This window comes from Cajanus cajan, chromosome 2 (genome assembly GCF_000230855.2).
Source record: "Cajanus cajan strain Asha chromosome 2, NIPB_CcT2T_4, whole genome shotgun sequence".
Taxonomy (NCBI): domain Eukaryota; kingdom Viridiplantae; phylum Streptophyta; class Magnoliopsida; order Fabales; family Fabaceae; genus Cajanus; species Cajanus cajan.
In genome coordinates, this window is record NC_138518.1 from 14591672 (window position 1) to 14598544 (window position 6873).

Genomic DNA, 6873 nt, shown 5'->3' on the forward strand with positions numbered 1-6873 from the left:
TTGTTTTCGATGGTCGGAATGATTTCCTCACAACGGCCATAGGAAGGCCAGAGCACGGAGGCCGTGTGCGTGGTGTTGGTGGTTCTTGGAGCCACCGAGATTTCTTTGGTGCCCCATCATCGAGGAGCACTGTTGACTCTTGCAGTCAAGAGGTTATGCAGAGAATGGAGCAGAGATTGGAGAGTCAGTTTGAAGAGAGATTGAAGAATATTCAAAGAGTTTGAACAGAAGTTTGAACTTTTGGCTCGTTCTCAGCAACAGACTGCAGTTGCTCATGATGGTGTTCGAGTCAGCACTAAAGGGAGTTGTGCTGCTCCAAATCCCTCACCGGATCAGACTCACACTGATGTACCAAACCAGTGTGAGTTATATGTTGAGGATGACCCCCCACGGTTAGTGGCTATTGGCCGAGTATTTGAGGGTGGCTCAACCATCCATGGTGTCCCTCTACAGCCAGACTGGACACGGGTTGTGGTTGACCAAGTTCAAGATGCTGCTGCTCCAGTGCCTTTGCCCAATACAGAGGTTCAACTAGTGGGGCAGGCAACCGGCACATTCTTAGCTTAGCCAAAACGTTTGGTCATGCCGCTTTCAGCACGGGCAAAGGTAATTATATTATTGCTCTTTTATATTCTTATAATTCTATTATTGTTTAACTAATTTTCATTATTTCTTTAGGATTTTATCAATCGTGGTAAGGAGGTCATCAGAGAACCTCATGTTGATGATGCTCATATCGCAGAAGCTGAGGGTGATCCCATATCTAAGCTTCTAATCATATTACCACGATTAAAGAAGAAGCCAATTCAATTGCAGTGGGACATTAGAGTTTTTGGAGTTGATAGCTCTGATGTTCCACTATACATATCTCTGCCTGATGCATTAGAGATTGTTGGGGGAAACACCATGTTAAATATATCTATCATACAGTTGTGGGCCATGTAAGTCATATTTTCTTTTATGAGTCTAAATTTACAATAATTACATTTAACTTATAATAATTATTTGTGTTAGGTACATGGACAAATTGAGTGTGGAGCAAGCACAAGCAGAAGTATATGGATTTATTGAGCCTCAATCAATCCAAAAATCAGGAAACACCCAGGTCCAGATCCAGCAATATATGCAAACATGGATGAGTGACTCAAGAAGAGATATATACATGGCTCCATACGTTGACGGGTTAGTTTTTTAATTGGTTTTTTAATCATGGTAATTTTATAACTAATTTGTTTGTCATACAATGTAGGTCCCATTGGCAGTTAATGGTAATCATTCCTAAGGAATACACCGTGGTGTGGTTTTGTTCACTACATCGAAAACCAAGCTACGAAATTAAATGCCATTTACAAGGGTAACTAAATTTTTTCATTATGTTTTAAAACTGTAATTATATATATTGGCTAACATTTGTTTTTATTTCAATTAATTAGAATCGTGTCTGGAGCTAATATTTTAAGTGGAAGAGCCAGATCATCAAAGTCATTGCATTTCATATACCCTAAGGTTAGCAAATTAATTCATACAGTCAATAATATTTAAATTTATTGACTTTGGAAATAATAGTTATTTGTTTCTCATTTTAGTGTAATAAGCAACAAAACTCGTTTGAATGTGGCTATTACATCATGTATTGGATGAGAGCCATAGTTTCTGCGGGTATTACTAATTCTTGGGCACAGGTAATTCATATCAAAATTTATTTAACTATATTTACCTTTAGGATAATTAACATTGCATATTAATGACACTTAAATTAATGTTTCAAGTCTTTCAAGATCTATCTCCATTGCCCGAAGATGAGTTGCTCAAGATAAGAGAATAATGGGCATCTTTTTTTCTAAGTTTAGTTAGTTAGATATTATGTTTATAGTTTGATAGTTAGTTAGTTTAGTTAGTTAGATAGCATTGACAAACATATGTTTTATAGCTTTTTTAGGATAATAGGATTTACATTGTCATAATTTATGTTTTTTAAGATTTATATATTATTTTCTTTTTGTCATTCAATTTTGAAATATAATTTGAATTTCTATTCTGGACTGTCTGGTTTAGATTTGATATTTTGGACTATATTTATATGCAGGTGTTGGGTATATCAAAAATTTATAAACGTTTTAAAAAAAAACTCCCACAATTTACGTCGGACATAGCCTCGTCCGACGTAAATTTACGTCGGGCCTTGCAATGGCCGAAGTAAATTTACGTCGGACGAGGCCATGTTCGACGTAAATTTGTGGCATGTTTTTTGTCCCTTTTTACGTCGGTCTAGGAGAATCTCCGACGTAAATTTACGTCGTGTTTCAAAGGCGACATAAATTTACGTCTCCCGTATTAACGTCGGACTCTTTTCCGACGTAAAAGGCTCAAAATAGGCGACGTAAAAGACCCTTTGTGTACTAGTGTATTGACTATTCATTTATAATTGTGTGGAAAAATTTAACTCCTCTCAAAAGCTACACCAATGAGTGAAACTTTTCTACCAATAATTAAGACAAATAAAAACATAATAAAGTAATTATGGAACCTTATCAAGTGCAAATTGCTTTATACATGAAATAAATTTTCTATAAGAACCTTATGAGAACTTGAATTTCTAACACATTGTTTTCTTGGCATAATTAACTCATCAATCATTATGATTTTTCATACTTAAAAAGAAGTATCTTTATGTAACCAAAAAATGTAAATAACTTCATATGTCGACCATATGATAGACAGGAAGGGGAATAAAAAGAAAAAATAGCACATTTTTTTAACAGTAGCTTCCAAGGAAGAATAACAATGTCATTTACCTTGTTCGATTCGAAATCTCTAGACTTATTAGTAGCCCTTGCACGAAGCATTTCCAACACAGATTTGAAACCAGATGCCCTAGCTGTTTCAATTAGTCGACCGATAGGTTGGTTACCTCGTTTTTTCCTACAAAGATAACTCATATTTCAGAATAAACTCCCATATACAATATAAACTCAAAAGAAAATAAAAAATAAAAAATAAAAAGAAACTAACTCGCAAACACTACAAATGCAAAGGCCTCTACACTTTGGACATTTCCAATCCACCAAGAGTGCCACCTCTTCTGCAATCTCTCCATACCTAACTCAGCACAGAAAAATCTTCAAAAAGGAAAACACATGCAAATAAATATACGTGTACTTTGTCATTATACTCTTTCATTTTAGTTTGTAATTTGTACCAAGGATATCCCTCAACCAACAATTAGAGATTTATTTATTCTTCAAAACTTATAGCATTTTTGTTCCAGATTTTATATGTGGTTTCTAACATTTACATAGAAGCTATGTTTTAGCGATATTGATGTCAAAGTATGAAAGTCTTTTTCCATACATATCGCCAAAACATTCTTAACAAAATAGAATATTTTGAAAATAAAAAAATTAAAAAAAGCTTTAATTTACAAATTTAAGAAAGCTAACCTGTTTGAGAGACACCTGCAGCAAAACTTAATTGAACAAGGTTTCCCCTTCTTCAGATTCTTACAAACAACAGAAAAATTCTTGGTATTTTGTCGGCACTTCAATGTTAAAAATCGGAAAACAAAAATGTTATCATTCAAACAAACACTAAACAAAAAATACAAACTAAAAGCAAAACTACAACAACATACTATCATAAAACCATATCAACCAATGTTCCCAATTTTCACATAACTCCCACCCATACACAAACCCACATGTGGATTTCTCCTTCTTTGCAAACCATCACTCCCGACAGCACGACATATATAGAACATAAAACACAAAGTAAAAGAAAAACTACAATATCAATATTAGTATTTTTTTTTTTATGAGACTACTTATATCCTTTACTTGAAGAGCCAATCATACTTAAGTAGCTAGATAAGACCAAAACAAACAACAAAGCTCCTCATCTTAGTAATTAACATATGTTCAAAACTCAAATTGAAAATCAATATCATGCCAATTGATTCACATTTTGTAAATACCACAATCTTTATATAACTCGTCATATCTACCAAAGCTCCCATTTTTCACCTAATTCCCAAGTTCTTTACAAACCCATAATTGAATTTCTCCCTTTCTACGAATCACCACAAAATAATGCAAAAACATAGTAAAAAATCAAAAGTAAAACAATGGTCACCACAAAATACCGAATTTTCATGTACCTGGTGACAATATTTCCTATTTGCATAATCATAGATTTTGCTTCCCGCTTTCTGAACTCCACGAGAATTCGAGCGCTTCGATTTCTTACCACCAACAACAACTTGGTTCAAGTTTTGATTCTCGACAGAGGAGAATTCAAGTTTCATGTTGGACTTGGAGATTGACGCAAGAGCAACAAAGTTGTAACATGTAGAATTTAAATTTTTAATAGAGTCAAAGAAATTTATTAATAAACATAAGAAGATATTATTTTAAGATATTAAATTAAAATTTATTTTAAAAGTTTTCACATTCATTTTATTTAAAAATTAAGAATAATAATTAATATTTTCCAACTTATATGAGTGAAAATTAAAATAAAATTGAAACTAATTTGTTATTGTCAAGTGTGTGAATCAATTTGTATTAAATAGTTTCAACTTAATAAATTTGAGTTCCAAGTATACGTTTACCCTAAAATCTTTATTAACTGTAGTCAATGGTCATGAATGTATTAACTTAAATATGAGTTTGAGTAAATATTATATACATGTAAAATTTATTTTAAAATTAATAAAGTGAGAAAAATTTAAGTCATTAAGTTTGTATCTTCGTGTAATTTTTTTTTTATATAATATGAAAAGAAAGTTGAGTCTTTTAACACAACTTTTTCATCCACATAAGGGGTTGATTAGATAATTTCTTATCAATTATAAAATTTATTTATTTATAAATTTGTATTTAATATTAAAAAAAATTTATACAAAGCACAAGGATTCTTCACATGACTAATTTTTTTTTCAAACATTTTGATTTGTAATTTTATTTTTATATCCATTTACTCAAATTAAATATGTCTAATATGTGCAACATTATTAAAATATTTCTGGCTTAAATACATTTTTGTCTCTAAAATATATCAATTTTTTAAATTTGGTATCAATAATTTTTTACTTGACTTTTGGTCTCTATAAAGTATTTATTTTTAGTTTCTCCCACGAGTTCTTTCACTACTTTGGATGACATGTCAAATATCAAGTGACTTAAATTCACTTGAAATAATATACGGATGTTTGACATGTTATCTAAAAAAATAAAAAAAAATAAAATCACAACACAAACTAAAAATAAAAAAATATATTTTACAAAGACTAAAAATTAAAAAAAAAATTGATTTTAGGGGTTAAAAGCAAAATAGCAGGTATATTTCATAAACTAAAATGATATTTAAGCCAACATTTATTGCATAATGAATTTTTTCTACACAATTCATTAAATATTTTATTTTCTATTTTTTAATTACTAAAATTATATATTGGGGGAAGGATGTAACGATTTCATTATTAACTATTTAAATTTGTGTATTCATTTATAAATTATTATTAAATTTAATTTTTTACATTTATGAATTGTGATTTTTAAAAGAAAATATTAAATGCAAAAAAATTATTATCTTTTTTATTATAAAAACAATCAAAATAAAATAATAATAATTTGGCTAGATTATATTTTTTAGTCCTTTATTTTATTTTTTAAGATTTATTTTGGCCAATTATCTTTTAAAATGTTATTTTGATCTTTTTTAAATAATGATTATTTTTAATAATTTGAGACACACTTTTAAAAAAAAATTTATTGATTTATGACTTGAGACTTGTTTCATTGTGTTCACTTAAATAAAAAATATTAAATAGTTCAAACAGAAAAGCATTGTCATAAATAAATATGATGAAAATCGCATAAAATTAAGTTCATAAAACAACTAAAAATTCAAAATATATAATTTTATATTATTTTCTAGTTATTTATCAGATATATTTTTGACGCAATTTTTACTATGTTTATAACTTTAATAGATTTAAACATCAATTCAATTTCATAATTTTTATATCGATAAATTTAATGCTACATGTTTAATTTCTTGAATCAATCAAAAATTTATTTAAAATAGTGCCACAAAATTAAAAATAGTCATATAGTTTTAAAAGGAACAAATAGATCCAAATATAAAAGATAAAGGACCAAATGAATATTTTGATTTAAAGAACCAAAATGAATCCGAAAAATAAGTTAAAGTATAAAGGTATAATTTAGTATAATAATTTCATAATTACGAGTCTTTAAATTTGTGCATTTATCATTCGGATATTATTCGAGTTTAATCTTTGACGAAAACAATCCTTAATCAAACTTTACTTACAACCTGATCGAACCAAATTAGTTTAAGGTAAAGTCTTAGAATATTGGTGCAAGAATTTAAAAAAAAAAAAGTGCATTCATATATTTATTTTTGAATTTTGATTTTAAAATTGTCATCTTTTACTTTAATTAATAAATTATATTAATTTGGGGGACATTTTGTAGATAATCAGACTTTTTATATACACTTTAAAATAAATATCGTATTTTCTATTTTTGTTCATTACTAGCTATTGAGGAAAAAAAGAATTTTAATAATTAAATATTTGTGATTTATTTATTAAATTTATGGATTTCATTCTTTTAAAAATGAAAATATCATACACAAAAAATAAAATCTAATAAATATTTTGTTTTCGTTATTTTTATTTTGAAAATATTAAAGTCAAAAAAGTAAAATATTTTTATAATTAAAAATGTTTGAATATGGACATTAACTTATTATATTAATGAGTTTCAATTTTTTATTATTAAAAAATATGTAAAATAAAATAAAATTTAAAGAATATTTTCATTATTTAAACTAAAATATTGTTTGGGG

General features: G+C 28.3%; 1 long non-coding RNA gene across 1 annotated transcript; it reads left to right on the forward strand.

Annotated features, from left to right (window-relative positions):
- The first annotated feature begins 224 nt into the window (after nucleotides 1–224).
- On the forward strand, nucleotides 225–1575 carry LOC145954180 (uncharacterized). The gene is made up of 2 exons (XR_014431333.1): nucleotides 225–606; nucleotides 679–1575. It is a non-coding gene; the product is annotated as an uncharacterized LOC145954180 (long non-coding RNA).
- Nucleotides 1576–6873: the final 5298 nt, after the last annotated feature.